The 20,596-nt window shown below is 48.2% G+C and overlaps 1 protein-coding gene across 5 annotated transcripts in view; it reads right to left on the bottom strand.

Annotated features, from left to right (window-relative positions):
* The window catches only part of Ppard (peroxisome proliferator activated receptor delta), a 71,729-nt gene extending 52,254 nt beyond the window's left edge, over positions 1-19,475 (bottom strand). For 2 of the 5 annotated variants that reach the window (XM_015487594.2, XM_048805158.1), the window contains exons 1-2: positions 19,321-19,475; positions 15,376-15,459 (exon numbers count right to left, since the gene is read on the bottom strand). The gene's annotated coding sequence lies outside the window, so the exon portion shown is untranslated. Of the gene's footprint in view, positions 1-462; positions 486-15,375; positions 15,460-18,522; positions 18,607-19,320 lie in introns of those variants that run through there. The other 3 variants (XM_015487595.2, XM_048805155.1, XM_048805157.1) reach the window with 3 other exon arrangements.
* Between the last annotated feature and the right edge of the window lie 1,121 nt (positions 19,476-20,596).

The following is a 20,596-nucleotide window of genomic DNA, read 5'->3' as shown; positions in this document are numbered from 1 at the left end:
TGCCAGAAGATGGGTGAAGGTAGGGAGATATTGGACTACATGCTAATAGGGATGGAGTTTGTTTTGGGGGTGATTTAAATATTCTGGGATTTGATTAGTAGTATTCAACACAGTGACTATATTAAAATCCACTTAGGTGGACACTTTAAAGTAGTGAATTTTGTGTTATGTGAAACAACTCAATTTTAAGTGCTGTAAAAATACATAGACTATAATACACAACGAACAGCTCACATTCTTTCTTTGTGGTTCAGTGATCCAGAAGCTTCTCTCTGTCTATGCCCTCCAGCCCTGCAATGCTGCCTGGCTCTTTTCACTGTCTGTGTCCCCTGGCCCTCTCTGGCTGCTCACTTGTCCTTCACCTCCCCCAGGACTTGCCACTCTCAGACACTTGGCCAAAGCCTGCCCTCGCCTCACTGATCCACCTTTTCCTGGCGGGCCATACCACCTACTCAGACCTACCGGAGACCGTCTGGAGGCCAAGCACCAGTCCCAGAAGTCACCCCAGATGAGCTGCCCAATGACCAGGGCTGCGGTTTCAAGCGTGTGTCAGCTGAGGTATACTGTTTCACATGGGAACTTAATTATAGCTCAGGAGTGGAGGAAGGGAGAGGAATGGGGCAAGCTTCGAGGGGACGAACAGGAAGCCATCCGGCTGTCAGCTGGACGGGTGTCTGCCAGGTCTTGCAGGAGAACGCGCACCATCCAGGCAGATGCCTGGGAACACACAGCCTACGGACATCAGCCTGCGGTGAAGTGTGAATTCTTGGTATAACCTGCACGCAGGCCCAAGTGGCCCAGAAAAAAACCTCCACCAGCTCTCAGGGCCCGAGAGGCCTTCATGCCTACAGCAGGAGACCTCGTTTTATTCTGCAGGAAGTGAAGGGAGTTTTCCCCGGCCTCTGAGCTGCTTTTCTGGAATGGAATCTTTGCTACGATCTAAGGGCGCATGGAACATCCTCCCCATGCCTGATTACTATGCTCAGATCCCCACCCACTGCCCAGGGAGGTGCTACGGGGCTGTGCAGAGGCTGCCACATACGTGTCAGCAGGGCACAGTAGCTGGCTGTACCAGACTTGTCATACCACATGGGGCCTGGGCAGGCCAGGGAACTGCCAGGTAGGGAAAGCAGATGGGGGAGGGGACAGAGAGAAAACCTCTCTAGGAGGATCACGGACATACAGACTCTGCTTAGAGAATAAGGTCCCATCAAGGCAGACTTTCTATTCCCTGTTTCTGGCCGATATCTGGACCCCTTATTCTCTAGGCTTCTTCCTGGACAGTTTGCTTGCTATCCGAGGAAGTCTCCACAGCCACCTGCTGCCTGCCTGCCCCAACCCATCACCCAGTTTCTTTTTCTAACTGCCCCAAGATAGAGCCAAAGACCAGGTCCTCCTCCCGGCTACTCCTCCAAGACCCCGTCCCCAACCCAGAGACCACCCTTCCCATCTCCTCCCTATGAACCGCTTTTCTGAGCTCCAGAGAGATTTCTCCCCCAAAGCCATAAAAAGAAACCTTCAGACTGGAGACGGTCCTTTCCTGGATATGTACAAAAGAGGAAAAAGAAGTGGTCAGAGAGGGCAGTGACATGGAGGGGGAGAGAGCCCAGGACAGGCGGATCCTGGGGGGAGGCAGAGGCGACTTTCGCACCACCCATCCTCTGCCCTTAGGCAGTTAACAGCAAGGGACAGCCCCTTCAAATGCCTTCTCCACAAAGGGCAGGGTTGGGCAGGGGCAGTCAGAGGGTCATAAGAGACACAATGAAACCACCTAAAATATGGGTAAATCACAAAACTGAGTGTTAACAATCCCCACCCCCTTTTTTGCATCAGGGATTGAACTCAGGGGTGCTCATTCTCTGAGCCACATCCCTACTATCCCCAGTGGCACCCCTCCTTTTAAATCTTGAGACAGGGCTTTGCTGAGTTGCTTAGGGCCTTGCTTAGTTGCCGAGGCTGCCTTTGAACTTGTGATCCTCCTGCCTCAGCCTCCTAAGCAGCTGGGACTACAGGTGTGCCACGACTGCCAGCCTCAGTCTAAATCCCAGATAGTTTTCTGAAGGCACCTTCATTGATCGCTGCTAGTGAAATAAAAGCCTGCCAGCAGCGAGCCCTTCTTCCATGACCTCCTGCCCAACTCCCAGGACCACCTGCAGCGACACAGACCCTGACTGCTCCCAGGCTCACATTCAAAAGCCAGGGCCTCAGCAAGGTGGAAGAACAAAGCCGGCCTGGCCTCTGACAGCCTCGGACATTCCTCAACACACTCCTTCCTCCACCAGGGCCCAGGCAGGGGCTGGCAGGGGGATACCAGAGGTATCCTGCCACTGGGAGTGCCCCATGGGGTCCCACGAGCAATCACCAGACTTGGGTTAGTACCCACTTAAGCCCACGTTCAGATGCAGAGAAGACAAACAGTCTTAAATTCTGTTCAGCACTTCCCAGCCTTCACCTCCATTGCTGGCTTCAACGAGCCGAATAAACAGTCAAACTCAAAGACACTCCTCTGGACCCTTCCGCACTGCAGCTCAGTTCACCTCGGGTGCAGGGTCTAGGGTTACCACCCCACGGAGGGTAAAGTGACAAGTCCAAGGTCACACGGTTAGAAACTGGCAGAGCCACAACTGACTTCCCTCACAGTTTGGCTTTACACCACGACCCCACATTCCCTCGAAGTTCTCACCCTTAGAAGCGGGCGGCAAGCTAGAGTTACAGAGCCACATGCTGCTTCCTGCTCTGCTCCTTCAGAGAAACCAACAGAAAGAGGAGTGTGTGTGTCACTCTCTCAGCTGCCAGTCTCTGGCTACTGGAGCTCCAGCATCCCTTGGACCTTAGAGCTGGTAGGCTGATGAACACAGTCCCCAGAGACCAACCAAAGCCACTGCTAAGATGCTACTATGCCTGCCTCATCTGGTTCCCAATGACATCCCTGCACCCCACCCCTGCCTCTAGGCCAGGAAAAGTGAATAGAAATAGAAAAGGTTCTCTTAAAATAAACCAGGGGTGGAGGGTTCAAGGAAAGAGAAAAGCATAACGCCACTGTTGGTCTGAGGCGCTGGTCCGGGTAGGGCACACGTTGTGAAGCAGGACAGGTATCAGGAGCCCAGATTCCCTTGCAGCCTCTGCTCACAAGCCTGTGCATGCACTTATGCATATCACTGGCACACTCCTGCAAAGTCCAGGCTGGGGTGCACTGGCAGGAAGGGCAAAGCTATAGAACTGAGAAGGAATTCTAAAGGCTCAAATTCCAGTTCTGCCACTTGTTAGCTGTGTGACCTAAGGACGTTATTTAACCACTCTGATCCCACACCTCATCTGTAAAATGGGAATACCAATACCAACGTCTTAAGACTGGTGTGAGGGGGAAGGAGGCCATCTATGAAATAATGCTTGATCCAAGAGAAAATCTGAATGAAGGCAATCTCTCTCCCCTCCTCTACATATGTGCACATCTGAGCCATCTTCTCTTCCTCCTTTGCCTTCATCAGACTAAAAGCCATTTTGATCATTCACTCAGAATAGACACTGAGTCCTTCCCAACCTCCATGCTTGGCCCACAGTTTGGCTGGTGAGTTCCTGCGGTTCTTTAGGGCTTCACCGTCTTGGAGCGGATCCAGGGAGCCACAAAGCACAATCACTCGCAGGGCCTCCTCTGCCCACTGACCTGGAATGAGACTCTGCAGGAGGCCTGGGGCCTGCCAACATTTTGCTTCTGCTCAACAACCAACAAGGGACTCTGCTGTTCTCTGAAACCAACACCAGTTTGGCCAGTCAAGCAAGTACTTTCCAAACTGGAACAATTAGATTCAGCTATCATCCCTCCTAGAAGGCCCTGCTATGTGGCAATCAAAAACATGAGTTTAGTCACTTGGGTTCAAATCCCAGCTCTGCCACTTATTAGCTGTGCAACTTTAGGAAAATGTCCTAACCGGTTTGAGCCTCAATATCCTTACCTATAGAAGGCATGCAATGATTCCTCCCTCAGAGTCACAGTGTGGAGAGGGATCAACACAGGCGTTCCACATGTGGGAGCCACATTCTGCGCACAGTTACTGAGTGTCTACTGGCTCTGCCTTGAGAAGGGGACTAGACACAAGTGGAGACACAAGTCAGTCTGGCTTTTGAACTCACAGTCCAATAGCAAATAATTGTCCAATGGCATAATATACCCTGGTGAGTGCCAAGCCAGAAGGGAACCTTACCCAGACCCTCAGAAGGGAAAGTGGGGAGGAGATGTCAATTGGAAAGACTGCCAAAGCCAACATTCTCAGTTATCTCCTTGAGCCTAACAATTGGGAAAGGGTCTGTGAGTGAACGTGTCGGCTTAAGCCCCCCTTCTATCCATGCCCCGTGAATGTCTTCCCAGACAGGGCTCTGCTGTAGACTACCACCAGGGCCACTCTAAGAGGAAAGACACTTAGGCTGATCTTCTAGTTATCCTTCCACCTGACAGGTGCTTGCTGAGCACCTCTATGCAAAGCACTTGAGGGCCTTAATCAGGGGGCCCACTTTCTGGGGAGATGGTCTTTGACTGCAGCTAATGAACACCTTCAGGTCTGAGGACAAACTGCATTGCAGGCCTCTGACTCATACAGAACATTCATTCTCTTGCATGATGGAAGTAGAAGGCAGAAAGGTGGGCAAGGTGCAGGCTGCCATCCAAAGACAGCAGACAGGTGCACAGGGCAAGAGCTCTGGGAGTACTGGAACCAGCTCAAGAAAGGCACTTCTTGCTTTCCTATATTGTGCCCCAAGAGGGGGCACAAAAATGAATCAAAACCAGATAATCTCAGCAGCAACGTAGGCCTGCGGGACTCAGAGGCAGGACTTGGCTTGGGTGCATGATATCTACTGGGTCAGGGAGTGTGCCAGAAAACAGACTAGACTTTTTTTCGAAGGTGACACACTGAAAGAATATGACAAGCAAATTGCAACTCTATGCTTTAAATACACCACAATGCTAAGATGCCGAGAGGAAAACTCTTAGGAACCACATAGAATATAAACAATAGAATATAAACAGGGTGACGTAGAACTTCACAGGATGCATTCTGTAATTCAGAAATTTACCCAGTGATTTCCACTTGGGGGCTAAAAGTTAAAATTGGTAAATTTGTTAATGGCCAAAGATTTTTTTTTTGTTGTTGTTGTTTGTTTTTAATGACAATCTATTTGACCCCACTTATATAGAGCAGGTGCTGGGCAGTCACCTAGGAAGGTAAAATCAGAGAAACAGCAGCAGGATTTAATCCATGGAGACAATTTGTACTCTGGCCTCAGATGACGACAGAGCTTACCATGGACTAATGACAGGCTGGCAGTTTGGAAAGTTGCCAGCGCACCAGAGCTGTCACGGTCTCTATCTAGGGAGACGGGGACTCTTCCACCTGGGCTTCTTGACCTTGTGGGATCTGATTTTTAGAAGTCCAAGGACCAGAGGCAGAAGAGGGGCTGCGCTGGGTGCAGGCAGAGAGGTTCTTGACATCTTTGGAGATAGGGAAGAAGGATGAGCATGAAAGCAGCCTCCTAGGAGACTGAGGCCGCAGACATGCAGCTCGGGGATGGGCAGCTATGAGTGTGGAGGGCCCAAGTGATAAACATGGGTGGCACTGGCACGTGCGCCAGGCTGAGTAATACTGTAGTGCTACCTGGAGGAAAGGTGAGGAGGTCAGGGGTTAGGAGAGCAACTCCAGTGGGCATGTGCGGAACTCCCGCCAGGCTGACCAGGAGAAGGGGGTGGCAAGAGCAGGCAGGCCTGAGGGCCTGGGCTTCCTCCCCGGCCTGAGGAAAGTGATGGAGATGAAGATTTCCCAGAACCAGAACTGCCCATTGAGGGCAGCCAGCCTCCATGTCTAGGCATCTGGCCCCATAAACACTGAGGCTGGAACTGCCTTTGTTATTCAGAAAGAGGAGGCTGGTTTTCTTCCTTTTAAATTTTTATTTTATTTTACTTGTGGTACTAGGATTGAACCCAGAGGATGGAACCCAGGGCACTCCACCACTGAGCTACATGACAAGCCCTTTTCCTTATTTTGACTAGTTAAGTCACCCAGGCTGGCCTTGAATGTGCCATCCTCCTGCCTCAGCCTCCCAAGTAGCTGGGATTACAGGTGAGTGCCACCAGCCTGGCTCCTTCTAATATTTTAAACTATGTTTACCTGCTAATATTCCCTAAGGATGATATGACAAATATCTACCAAAAAGAAAATGAAGAACACGGTATGAAAACTGAGAAGCAATGAGAGGAAAGAGGAAAGGGCACCTGAAGTAAAAGATTTTATAGGACCCCAGCCATGTCTCTTGACTTCATCCCCTCCAGCCTACTCCACCCTTGCTCTGTTCCAGCCACACCTGCTCCACAACAGTCCTTAATTAAACACACAGTGGTGCTCCACCCCAGGACCTTTGTACAGGCAGTCCCTGAATTATCAGCTTCCCCCCCCCCCCCCCGGCCATTGCTGGGATTAGAACCCAGAGCCTCACATAGGCCGGGCAAGGGCTCTACTATGAGTTACATCCTTGGCCCAAATTACAAGGGTTCAACAATTTTTCAACTTTACAATAGTGCAAAAGCTTACACATTCAGTACAAATGATACTTGGAATTTTGAATTTTGATCCTCTGTGAAGCTAGTGACACTCTCTTGAGATAGATACTGGCAACAGCCATGATCCGAGGCTCCAAGGCAGCCACAGATGATCCTGAGGGCAAACCACCTACTCTACAGAGGACTTTGTTGTTAAGCTGTGATGTTCAGCAGGTGCAGGGTATTAAATGCATTTTGACTTGTGGTATTCTCAGCTTTCTGATTTACAGGGATGTCACCCATCCTAAGGTAGGAGCAGCTAGCTGGACTTGTTCCCCTCCACCTGTAAGCATCTTCCACAGCTGGCCACTCCTCTTCCAGATTCGGCAGCACCTTCTCAGTGAGGCCTTGCCTGTCCTCTACTTAAAGTTGTCATTGTCCTCTTTGTGCACTATTTTTCTATACAGTATTAATCACTATCTGACATGCTTTTATTAATTCTGACACCCTCTCCATCCTCCAGCTCAAATACCAGGACAGATTTTATTTTAAATATTTTTTTAGTTGTCGATGGATCTTTATCTTATTTATTTGTTTGTTTATTTACTTATTTTTATGTGGTGCTGAGATCAAACCCAGTGCCTCACACATGCTAAGCAAGCGCTCTACCACTGAGCCTACCCGGCCCAGGACAGATTTTATTTTTTTGAGACAGGGGTCTCACTGTTACTCATGCTGGCCGTGAACTCCTGGTCTCAGACAATCCTCCTGTCTCGTTCTCCTGAGCAGTGGGGACTACAGGCACAAGCCACTGCACCCAGCTATGGAAGATTTTTTAAATCTGCTTTGTGTTACCCACTCATTCTCAGTGCCTAGAAATAGCCACCAGCACCTGGAAGGTACCCAATAAATATCTGCTGAATAAATGGAAGAAAAAGGGATGGAATTAGAATAAGATAGCCACTAATCCTGGAACCTCAACAGTCTGAAAAACACCATTTAGTATGGATCAGATTGAAGGTATGGGATGAGCTCCAAAAGCAAGGATCAGATACTATCTGAGGTCTTCTCTTTTGCTCCCAGAAGTCCCCTCAGGGTTCCCCCAAAATGCAGACTGTCTCAAATATTAGCTTGGAACAAGGCTAGGCTACATTCTAGTGCCATGGAAGAGATACCTTAAAATAAGGACAGGAATCAGCCAAGTCACCCACCTGTGCCCAGAGGCAGATAATCCCTTTATTAGTTTCCTGTTATGCTATAACAAATTATCACAAACTTAATGGCTTAAAACAAATCACATTTATTCTCTTACAGTTTTGGAGGTGGGAAGTCTAAAGCTAGCATCACTGAACTAAAACCAATGTGCTGGCAGGGCTGCACTTCCGCCAGAGGTCCTGGGGAGAGTCTGTTTCCTTGCCTTTTCCAGCTTCCGGAGCTGCATTCCTTGCATTCTTTGGCCTCTTCCTCTGTCTTCAAAGCCCAAAGGTTAGCATCTTGCAGCAGTGGTCACACTGCCTCTTCTCCAGTTCAGATCTTTCTACTGTCCCCTTATAAGGACATCTGTGATTGCATTTAGGGTCCACCAGATAATCCAGGATAATCCCCCATGCCGGGATCCCTAACTTAATCACATCTGCAGTTCATTTTGTCATATAAGACAATATTCACAGATTCGAGGGGTGATGGCCTCGATATCTTTGGAGGCCATTATTTAGCCACCAACAAGCAAGCAAACTCCAAGGGCATGTAAGAAACAGAAGTCTGAAAAACACCATCTAGTACTGATCCCTGTTCACATGACAAAGTGTCAGATGGGGATCGGTAATGTCCCCAGGCCTAGGCTTTCTTTAGCTCTACTTGTTGCTATTTAAGTAAGCAGAAGAGAATTCATTTTTTGGAACTGAGCACATGCACCTTTGTGGCCCTCTTTGGAAGGGAAAGGCAATTTTCTTTAAGTCCCCAGGGGCTGCTAGGAAAAACATTCCAGGGTGCAAGCTGAGGGTCAAGGGGAGCCCTTTGAATCTCTGGATTGTCCTAAAGGTCAGGAAGCTGAGAAGAATGGTCTGGGTCAAACAAGCCCTGGGTGGCAGAAAAGCTTTCTCACAGGAGAGCTGCCTGTGCCAGACAGTTCTGAGAGTCGGGGCATCGGAAGACTGTGTGATCAGAGCACCCTGACCCCCTGGTAATGCTGGGCACCAGGAATGCGCTAGTTAATAGCAACTGGCATGCTGGGACCACCTGTCCTCTACCTGGCACCTCTGGAAGCTATAGGAAGGTGGCTTCTGCCCAAATGCTAAATGATTTGGAGAAGCACAGCCTGAGGGCTGGGGTTGTGGTGCAGGGGTAGCACACCTGTCTGGCATGTGTGAGGCACTGGGTTCAATTCTCAGCACCACATATAAACAAATAAAATAAAGAGCTATCAACAACTAAAAATATATTTTTAAAAAGAAGAAGAAGAAGAAGAAATAGTAGTAGAGACTGAGAAACACAACCACTCTAGGAGTTGGCTTTACTTCTTGGACACGCCCTTCTGTTGTATCTTCGTACTTAGTTGGAACACACTGCACACTGAGAGCCACTTCACTCCTCCCAAGGACCTCCAGGGGTCAGGGATATATCTGAGGACAGCACTGGTTCTCAGGGACCAAAGGTGATTTCTGCCTCCCAGGAACATTTGGCAATGTCTGGAGATGTTGATTTTTACCACTGGGGAGGGGAACATGCTAATGGCATCTAGTGGGTAGAAGCCAAAGATGCTGCCAACCATCTGGATGCACAGGACAGCCACTGACAGATCCTAGGTCTACAGTGCTGGGCTAAGAAACTGTGTACTACAGGAAATGGAGCAAAGAAAATCAAGTGACAATTAGCAATAGGGAAATGTCTCAGGCAATAAAAAGGAATTGAAGAAAAGTACCCTCTGCTTGTTTAGAAATGCAGATGCTGAGTACAGCGTGGGGCTGTGTTGGGTGGGGCAAGAGTGAGCACCAGACCACTGCCTGATCAGCAAAGGCTGCAGGTTAGGAGAGCAGGCTGACTCACGCTCCAGCTCTGGGCCTCTGAGGTCACAACTCAGGGACAGGGAAGCACCAAAAACAGTGAAGAGGATCAAGGGTTACAGCAGATGACAAACGGAAGCCGTGACAATCTACTGAGACACCCATTATGACTACAGAGTTGTGAGCTTAAGCACAAGGCAGTACCCTGGGCCTCCCGGGAGCCTCTCCTTTTGGTGTCCTCCTCATGGGAGAACGCTCGCTGTCAAAACCATGTCCCCATTAGCTGTGTGGGACTCAGTAATGGTCTCAGGACAGTTGCTGGGATGACTACAAGGCTGGAGAGAAGTTAGGCTGAAAAATAAACTGGAAAGAAAAAGAAGAGAACTACAACACGCCACTCTGCCGCCAAGGGCTGTGTGACAAAGGTGAAGATGCCTTCACCATTTTTCTGTCTGGGCTCCCAGCATGCAGGCTGGAACTCAGGAAGAGGCGGGTTCAGAAAGTCATTTCTCCCTAAGTTCGCCACCTCAGAACCCAGCAGGAAGGGGATAGACAAGAGGTGAGGTTCATTTTATTAATATTTTTAAAATTTTAGTTATTTTGAGGTACTAGGGATTGAACCCGGGAGTGCTCTATCACTGGGCTGCATCCCCAGCCCTTTTTATTTTCTTATTTTGAGATAGCGTCTCACTAAATTGCAGAGGCTGGCCTTGAACTTGTCATCCACCTGCCTCAGCCTCCCAAGTAGCAAGGATTATAGGTGTGCACCACTACACCTGGCAATGCTTAACTTTTTTTTTTTTTTTTTTAAAGAGAGGGAAAATTTTTTAATATTTATTTTTTAGTTTTCGGTGGACACAACATCTTTATTTATTTATTTATTTTTTTAATGTGGTGCTGAGGATGGAACCCAGCACCCAGCGCATGCCAAGTGAGTGAGTTACTGCTTGAGCCACATCCCCAGCCCCAATGCTTAACTTTTTATGTACTTTCACAATAAAACCTAAAATTTAGTTGCCTTTTGTGAACCCTTGAGTTAATCTCTCCCATGCAACCATAACCCTAATCAGGGGTGAGGGTTACTCTCCCCACACCTGGATACCTAAACTGTGTGACTGATAGGTCAGAAGCAGCCAGAAGCAATGCACTGAACTGCACCCAGAGGAACTCATTTAATGTGAGGAAGAACCTCCTTACATTGAAACCACTGTGGTAGTCCCCTACCCATCTTCTCCCATCTTCTCTGCCTCCATTCCTTCTCTACTCATCTTTTTTGCAATATTAATATCATCACTTCTTGCTCCAAAACCATCAATGGCTTCCCACTGGCCAAGGAACAGCGTGCAAATTCCTTTACTTGGCATTCAGTGCCCTCTATCAACCCACGAAGAATTTTCTAATAATTATTTCTAAGAATGGAAATTATAAGAAGATGCACTTTCCTCCTAGAATAAATTCATATACAGGTCAGGTTACCTCGTATAAAGGATGCTAAAAAGTAGCAGCTAGTCTCCAAGGAGGCCTCTGTCTCTCCCCAGGGAACCTCATCTCTTTGTATTCACACCCTCAGTAGTCCTCTCTTTGAATCTGAGTTAGTCCTATGACCAAGAGAATACAGAAGTAACACTGTGACCTTGCCATTTTTGCCTGCATCTCTCAGTGTGCTCACTTTTAGGATGCTTCTGCTCAGAACCCAGCTATCATGCTGTGCAAAGCTCAAGGCACATGGAGGGGCCACCCACAGGCAACAGGCAACATTGAGTACCAGGCAGTGAGTGAGTCGGGTGCAAGTCCAGGGCAGCCATGCTTTCACATGATGCTGCCCAGTCTATAGTTCACATAAGAGACCCAAATGAGATTCACCCAGCTGAGTCCAGTCAATTCGCAGAACCATGAAAAACAATGAAGTGCCATTGCCCTGAAGTATGTCCTAGGTAAAACCAGTAAAAACTAACTTCATTAACCTCAACCCCTGACAACTTTTGTGTGTGTGTGTTGCTGGGACTCAAACCCAGGGCCTTGCACTTGCTAGGCAAGTGCTCTGCCACTAAGTTACAACTCCCCAGCTCAACATGTAATATTCCATGTAACAAAATGAGAGTTACATAATGGTTTCAAGAAAAAGTACTTGTATCACTAAGTTGCAAGCTAAACTAGCCACTTTTTTCATGGAACACATTTTTCTCCAAAAGAAGATTAACAGGGAAATTATGATTGATTAGACTTTGATATTCTGACTTTTTCTTTAAAATAAGTGAAGTAAGCCTGCCACTTTAAGAAGTAACAGCATGTCATCCATAATTTAAAAAAAACAAGCTCTCAAGGGAGAATTCATTTCAGGGAAAATTTGTTTCTAGTGCTCCCGAGCACTTAAAAACTTTCTGATGAGGGCTGGGGTTGTAGCTCAGTGGTAGAGCGCTCGCCTAGCATGTGCGAGGCCCTGGGGTCGATCCTCATCACCACATAAAAATAAATAAAATAAAGGTAATATGTCCAACTACAACTAAAAAATAAATATTTAAAAAAAAAAAACTTTCTGATGAGATCAGTGGCAATATTAATTAATATGATTTTTTTTATATTGTAAAATGAAATGTGTCAACATTTGGGAGATCTATATAATTCAGTGAGCCAATAGTTGCCAACCACCAATTCAAAGTAAAATAGTCACTCAAAGTGCAAGACAGACCAAAGGATTTTAATGTCACAAAGTATACAAAGTTTGTTGATGAGGTTCAGACCCACACTGCAACTAACCTTAAACTACCACTTGCCTCACTAGACAAGTGAGGGTCTTTTGAGCATCAAAAAGAATATCCACAATTATTGGCAAAGGTTATTAAAATACTCCTCCCTTTATAAACCACATATCTGTGTGAAGTCCAATTTTCTTCGTATCCTTCAAACAAAATAACATATTGCAAGACCTTGAACACAAAAGTTGCTAAGAGCCACAGCCGAGTCAGGATGGCGCCAGAAGGTTAAGAGGTGAGCCAGCGAGCCATTAAGATGATGATAATTAAGTTATAATTGCTATGACTGGATGATGCTGGATTGGGACAGGCTGTGTATTGAGTTGTATATGGACCCCTGCTGTCCGGCAATAGGGTGGCTCCTGAATAGGGTGATTCCTGCTGCCTCGGGTGCCCGCCACTTTGGAGTTCTCGCGGAGAGGGCGCAGAACCCGCAGAACCCGGTGGAGAGCTGGGAGAGTCCCGGGGAGAGTTCCAGGGGAGTGTGCCTGGAGTGCTGGTAGAGTTCAGGCAATAAAGCTTCCTGTTTGACAAGTGCTTTGTGGCGGCTCGGTGATTTGTGCTCAGCCAGACTGTGGCAAAAAGTAGCTGTAAGAATTCAGCTATCCTAGCTGGGCATGGTGGTGCACACCTGTAATCCCAATGACTGAGGAAGCTAAGGCAGGAGGATCCCAAGTTTGAGGTCAGCCTCAGCACTTAGCAAGGCCCTGTCTCAAAATAAAAAGGACAGGAAGGTCTGGGGCACAGCACTTGCCTGGCATGTGTGAGGCCCTGGGTTCAATTCTCAGCAACACATATAAATAGAATAAAATATAGGTCTATCAACAATTAAAAAAATATTAAAAAAAAAAGGACTGGAGATGTGATTCAATGGTAAAGCACCTCTAGGTTCAATCCCCAGTACCAAAAAAGAAAAAAAAAGAATTCAGCTGTCTTTTATTAAATCATAAAAAGGTAGGCAAAAAGAGTAAAACAATGTCACTTAACTTAATCACTTTGCTTTGAAATAGTTATTTCTCATTAAAAATATCATTTATAATGTAATAAGTTAATTTATATATTAAATGAATTGGTATATTATTTTTTTAAATTCCTCAGTTTTTGGAGGTCCTCAATAATTTTTAAGATTCCAAAGTGGTGGGGCCGGGGCTGTGGCTCAGTGGATAAGCACTTGCCTCGCATGCATGAGGCACTGGGTTCGATCCTCGGCACCACATACAAAAAATAGATAAATAAAATAATAAAGATACTGTAGTCATGTACAACTAAAAAAAAAAAAAAATCTAAAGTGTTTTTTTTTTTTCATTTTTTATTAGTTCTTCTCAGTTTATATGACAGTGGAATGTATTCTAGCATATCAGACATACATGGAGCATAACTTCCCATTCCTGTGGTTGTACATGGTGTGGAGTTACACTGGTTGTGTATTCATGTATGAATATAAGAAAGTTATGTCTAAATTCTAAAGTGGTATTGAGGCCAGAAAGTTTAAGAATCACTGTTTCACACTATTCTAAAATTGACTTCAAAAGAAACCATTTTCCCCCCAAGGCCCTGTCCAAGACCCAGTTTCTTGAGGAACAAGGTCCTTTCTCAGTGACAACCTGCGCATCTAACTGTGCATCCTCTACACAGCACCATGTTCTCAGTAGCCACCAACTCTTTAATATCTAAAAAATCTTTCCTGTGCATGTCTTCTTTCCCTAGCCAGGATCTGACTCATCCCAGAGGCGCCCATGTGAAACATCTGTCACAGAACCTGACCCACACACAGGCTTCAGGTAGGAAAGATGAAGGTGGCAGAGATTAACACAAAAATACACGACAAAACTATAAAATCTAATAGTCTCAACTTTGCCAGAGGACACTAAGAAGACAGCTTCTAGCTAGGACTGGGAGCTCAAAGCTCAGGGATGAATTACAGCCGATCCCTGGACATGCACAATTACTGCCACTGTGGCTAGCTGTCGCTGAAGCACATGACAAAGCAAATCAATTCAGCCCAGCAGCAATCCCTACTCAGAGGGAACATCCACCTCATCCCCTCTGAGGGAACCTCACAGGCCTCCAACCCCCCTTCTTCCTCCCTCGCATTCCCTTCAGAGGAAAGGACTTGATAAGGGTTGGAGAACAGCAGGGACCCCTGCCCAAGACCTTCCTGAGAAATCCACAAACAACCTGACCCCCACAGATGGACAGACCCAGGGCCTCGTCACCCTGTTCAGCAACAGGAAAACCTGCAGGGTGTTAAAGGCAGAGAAAGGGAAGTGAAGCCCTCAAACAGCTCCTGGAACCACTGAACTTCAGAGATTAAAACAGACAGGAGGCCCACATTTTCCCGGCCACCAGCAGGGACCCACTATAACCCAGCTTCCTAAATAGTTGAGACAATGAACATCAAATTCCCTGGAGCACCCCTCTGAGGGTTTATAAAACCTGCCAGGCATCCTGAGAACAGGGAAACAGCAATGGAAAACCACAGCGTTTTTCAGATTCTGGTGAGGACCCACTAGCCTAGCAGAAGGGGAAGGAACAATTATGTGTATCATGTCCTGCTCTCATATATGCCAGCCCATGGATGGAAGAGACAGGGACTGAATGTTTTTACTATCATCATTTCCCAAGTGCCTGGTATACAGTTGGTACTCAAAAATATTTGTTCCATAAATGAAAGAGAATAATGGACTGCATCTTTGTAACCTGGTACCCTCAGCATTCATGTGGGTGGGGAGGAAAGTATGTTCATTTATTCATTCAACAAACATTTACTCAGTGTCCTTTCTATGCCAAGCAATGTCATAGACACAAGAGAAAGAAAATAAGTCCTTGCCCTCGGGAGTTTGTTTTTTAGTAGGCACAAAGGTGAAAAAAATCTCCATGCTCCTAAAAATACTATGTAAGTCACTGATATTCAGTAATTATTTAATAAGTGCCTACTATGTGTAACTGAAGGATACCAGGTCCTATGACAGGCACCTGGGATCTGGGACTCAGGTCTAGTGAAATCATTTCATCCTCAAGGCCAGGCTCCTAAATCTGAATCCTGTTTTGGTCAGTTGTCAGAGGCCCCAGAGAGTAAGGGAAATGGGATTACCTCTAGGGTGCGTCCGTCTTCATCTGTCAGTGAGCAGAAGCCTCTGTGTGAGTACCACGTGCATGCCCACGGCACCGCTCAACCCTACAGGACAGAAAGAAACCAACATCTTCAGCTGAGAGATGCCAGGGGTCCTGAAAGTCGTTCTAGTATGTTCTTGTTAAATACCAAGACTCAAAAGAGCGCTCCCAAGGCAAGCTGGCTCTTCAACTGTCACACACCCATCCTGAGATGTTGTTGTTATTCTGAGCCTGAGTCAGCAAATATTTCTCCGTCCTGGAAGTAGTCTGTGCACTTCTAAGCAAGCAGACACTGGTTTTGCTGATTTTACCAGGGTGGGGCAGAAAGAGCTGGAATCGTAAGGAAGAGGTGGTGCCCAACACCCCACCACGGGTGGCAGCTCATAAATGTTGAGATGTCCTGAATCATGTTTGATTCCTTAGCAAAACCCCTCAGACAGGACTAGAGTCACAGCCCCGTCACCAGCCTGCTGAGCTATGTCGGCCAGGAGTCATCTGCCAAGGAAGCAGACCCACATGTTTGAAATCTGATGCAAGTGGCCATTCTCTCCCTGCCAAGCTCCAGCCAAGTGCCCAGCTCCCCTCTGATATCCTGGAATCCAGCTGTTGTAAGCCACCCTTCCGGGGTTCCAAAGGCAGAGAAGAATGCTCTGGGACATCAAACCATGTCCAAGAAACAGCCAGTGGGCAACCTGGAACAACATGGCAAGGGCAATGAGCACAAGGCTTCTGGCACAATACAAGCCAGGGCCTGGCTGGACAAAGTCCGTGGAGACACTGGGTCTCAGGAGGAAGAAGAGAATGTTTCCAATGTGGACAATGCTGGGCTGGGGGCCTGGTTCCTGGCATTTCCAGGCTCTCCAAAGGCACTGGAGGAGGGCACCACCGTTCAGCTTCCCGGCTTGCAGGGAGCACCAGGGGCCTCAGTGACAGCATCCAGCTGAAGCCTTCAGGAGTCACAGGTCCAGCTCCTCCTGGAAGACACAAGCTGCACTGTCCCAGGACATGCCAGGCTCCTCAGGCCCTGAGGACAGCTTACACAACAGTCAGGCAGCCGCACTCTACCCCAAACAGAGGCCCACCAGCTTCCCAGGTCAGTACCTGACACTGACTGTCCTACTGGGCCCTCAGGGAAAGGAGCTAAGAGGCCACAGGTGGGGGTGGTGGCTGAGTGGGGGGGTCCCTCTTCCTGTGTGGGCTGAGGTATACACCAAAAAGCAGTGGAAAAGAGGCAAGGAGAAAGGCAGTAGAACATAGGAGCTGACAGGTCACGCCACGAGAAGAACACCATCAGGGGCCTGCCACCCCACAGCGTGGAAACACAGGCAAGCTGACCAGGCCCTACAAAATCACTGAACAGGAACTTAGTAATCAATAATCATGACTACCCACTCAAAGACCACAGAGTGGACAAACTGCAACAGGCTATCAAGCCAGGGCTGCTGCTGTCCAAGCCACTCCACCAGGACTGGGTCTGCCTGTAACCAAGCCCCTCACTGCCCCTCAGTGGGGAGCACTACTAACAGATAAGCAAAGGCAGGGAAGCAGCCACTGCCCACCAGAGTCAGCTGAAATCCTTTTTAGAAGTCAGAGACTGGACCAAGTTACTATCAAACACTGGACCTTGACTTCAAGAATGACCCGTTAAAACTCTGGAGGGGGCTTATGTGTGAGGTGCTGAGTTCAATTCTCAGTGCCACATATAAATAAATAAATAAAGTCCATTACAAGGGAAAAAAAGTTAAAAAAAAAAAAAAAAAAAAAGACTTCTCTTAGGAATGTTTTTCATAAGAACCAAAAACCCCTTCTGGTCCACTTTTCCCAAATCGCCCCAAGTACTGCATAGACAAGGCTCTGGGGTCAATGGAGAGGGGACTGGCTCAGTGATACATCATCCATGATCCTATGGCTGCCCCAGAAAAGGGTCAGTGTGTAAGAGAGTTACAAAAGTGTCAGGTCTGGTCGAGCGGGTTTAGTTGGCTCTCCACCACAGCTCCTCAAGGCTGCCAGTTCTGTGGCCAATTCTGGCTCAAAGAGAGAGAGCATGATCCTCAAAAGAGGAGACCTAGAAACCTAGAACCAGTGAAACCACAGGCCTTCATCTCTGAACTTGAGAGTGGGTCACATTTTCAGAATCCTCCAAGACCAGATTGGACAGAAACAGAGGATATATTATTTCCTGAAGATTTCTCCAGGGGATGAATGCCAAATAAAAGAGCTCAAATTGAAGGAATGTGAAAAGAACTTTCTGAAAGAAGGTTAAATGTCCAGACACACGATCAAGATGATGGGCTCTCTAGCCCAAGACAATGATCCAGGTGTCTGGAAGCAGACAACTCAAGATCCTGGCAAGATCTATCTAATGCAGCCCCATAACTGCCCAGGCAGATATCAACTTGATACCCCAGACCAGGCCTGGGCAAAGTGAACAGAGCTTTGGAGTCAGCCTCCTTCCTGGATCCACAGGAAATTAAGTTCCCCAAGAAAAAGTAGGGAGATAAGACTCCAAGAGAACCTGTTCAGTGACCAACAGCAGAGGCACATTCAGTCAGTTAAAGATACACAAGAGAAAATCAGCAACCGGTTCAAGCCACCAATAATAAAAGGAACAGAGGCCTGACAGCCCCAAGGCAAGGAGGCCAGCGATCTATTTCAAAATTCAAATAGGAAAAAAATGTTCTGGAGTCAATCAGAATACAAAGATTGAGAACCACAGGTATTCTCTACAGCATAGCTTCTGGACACTTTTCTTAGCTCTTAGGGATGGGGCACAGTATGGAAGGTGGGAGTGAGAGCAGACAGAATGGGTATCATGGTTTGAAAGTGTTGTATACTTTCCAAATGAAAAGACATAGAATCCTGTTTCCTGGAAGGGAAAAAGAGTTGGATGAGGCCTCAGGCTACCCCTGGCACACACCCAACTCGGCACAGTCTCTCCCCAAGGGTTCCTGGAAGTCAACAGACTCATAAAAGGGAAGTATTAAAGCTGAGATTAGAAGAATGGGCTACAAATTGGACATCATCCCTGATGCAACACTCCAGTAAATTCTCCCACACAGACATAACTGTTATTTCAGACATTCACCCCCCCTTAATTTAATCATGGGCTCAAACACCCCAATCCTACCTTATGGGTATCTTAAGTGGAGGTCAAGTGAAAGCAGAGTAGAGTGTGGAGCTAACACTTCTCCCCCAAGAAAAGGCAAGGAACCTGGAAGGAAAGGACAGGAATGTGGAGGACAGAGCTGATATGGAGGAAATTAGATGGGCAAGAAACAGGAGGTAGCCAGGGTAGGTGAAGCTTAGGCAGACAGGGATTGCAAGCACGGGGCCGAAAAAAGCCTCAAAATAACAACCCAAGGAGAAGAATGGGGAGCTGTAATACTGAGGGTGACCAGGCAACATGGGGCAGAGCTGGAGAGAGCAAAGACTAAAAGGGCATGGATGGAAGGTGAAGGCAGGAGGCAAGGATAACGAGCGAGAGGCGAGTTCCCGAAGGAGAGCCAGGTAGAGAGGAGGACTGGGGGACATCACAGAGAGATGAAGGAAGAGGTCAGAGGAGTGAGCCAGGATCCCGGGCCAGAGATGGTGCTCCCAGAGAAGTGGCAGGAGACCGAGCCACGAGGCCCAAGAGGGGCCAGGGAGTCGGGTCAGAAACGGCGGTGACCTGCGCTCAAACAGCCACGGGGGTCCAAAGGATGGGGGTGCAGGGACAGAGGCGCGGGGCGCCAGCAGGGCAAAGGACGACGGTGGGGCTGCCCGGGTCGCAGCGCTGGGAAGCTGCAGCGCCGCTGTCCACGGACCCCGGCGCTCCCCCACCCCGCTCCCCGCCGGGCCTCGCGCCCCAGGCCAGCTGGCCGTCTCCGCCCGGGCCCGCCGCTGGCCTCCGCCGCCTGCCTGCTCGCTTCCCCCGACCCGTCCTGACCTGTCCTGGCCGCCTCCCGCGCCACCGCCGCCGTCCCGCAGGCTCCGCACAATCCTCCCGCTCCTGCCAAAACTTTTCCCATTAATCCCCAGCTCCGCCGCGGCCGCGGCGTCACACGCTCGGTGGCCCAGCCCCGCCCCCGCCAGAGCGACGTCACCGCGCAGCTCGGTTCCCCCCTCCTCCACGCCCCCTTCCGCCCGGTCGCAGCCAATCACAGCACGTCCTGGAGACTCCCCTGATTCCGCCACTCCGCCCACCGCACGCTTCTCTGAGCCCGTATCCAGCGCCCTCTGGCGCGAGATTCAGGAGCGGCAGCTGAGGGAGGAGCGCACCAGGGTGCCCCTGGGCCAGTAAGACAAGTCCAGCAAGTCTTACAAAAGGAAATTCAAAGCTGGAAGGGAACTGAGAGGTCATCTAGTACAACCTTCTCCTCGTCCCAGTGAAGAAACAGGCCCAGAGAAGGTGTGTGGCTTCCAAGAAGAAGCAATGCTGAGCCGGGAATGGTGGTGCACGCCTATAATCCCAGCCACACTGGAGGCTGAGACACAAGGATTGCAAGTTGGAGGCCAGCCTCAGCAATTTAGACCCTGTCTCAAAATAAAAAGGGAAAAGGGCTGGGATGTATTTCAGTGGTGGATCACTTGCCTAGCATGTGCAAAGCCCTGGCTTCAATCTGTAATAAAACATAAACATACACAGATTACCTCTCCCACTTCCTACCACTTCATATGCTACACCCTCAGCTTTCTGTATTGGAACTCTCAGTGACTCCCCCCACCCCACCCCCGCTTCTTTCTTGCTTTCCTTTTTTTCCTACTTTTTGAAATGAATATTACTTTTAGAACTTAGATGTCAACCTCCTTGCCTTTTGAGATTGTAGTAAAAATGGACTGTGAAAGTCAAAGCCCTCCCTAAGACTTCTGCAAATTTCTGGAGACTTATATTCTAATTACGTCTGCCTCTTGGGCTTCTGCTTCCCAGGCTGTTACTGTACCACAGTTCAGATATCTAAAGATGAAACTCAGCCCTTTCCAAGGACTTCCCACACCTCTTCCCACACAAAACATGAGTACAGAAGACATTGTGATACTCTGGCTGGTGGGGCAGAGGCACATGATGTAAAGTCACCCATCAGAGCTCATTAAGGGGCTTTTTGTATCTCCCACTGAGGTTCTAAGCCCCCTTCGCCCCTTAGGGCCTGTTCTTCTCCCAAATTGCTCTCTACCCCTTTCCTCCCTGCCCTACCTTTCTCTCCTCGGCCCATCCTCTCTAGCAC

The sequence above is a fragment of the Marmota marmota genome, unplaced genomic scaffold (assembly GCF_001458135.2).
Source record: "Marmota marmota marmota unplaced genomic scaffold, marMar, whole genome shotgun sequence".
Lineage (NCBI taxonomy): Eukaryota > Metazoa > Chordata > Mammalia > Rodentia > Sciuridae > Marmota > Marmota marmota.
Note: the sequence above shows the minus strand (reverse complement) of the source record. Positions and strands in the feature narration are given on the sequence as shown.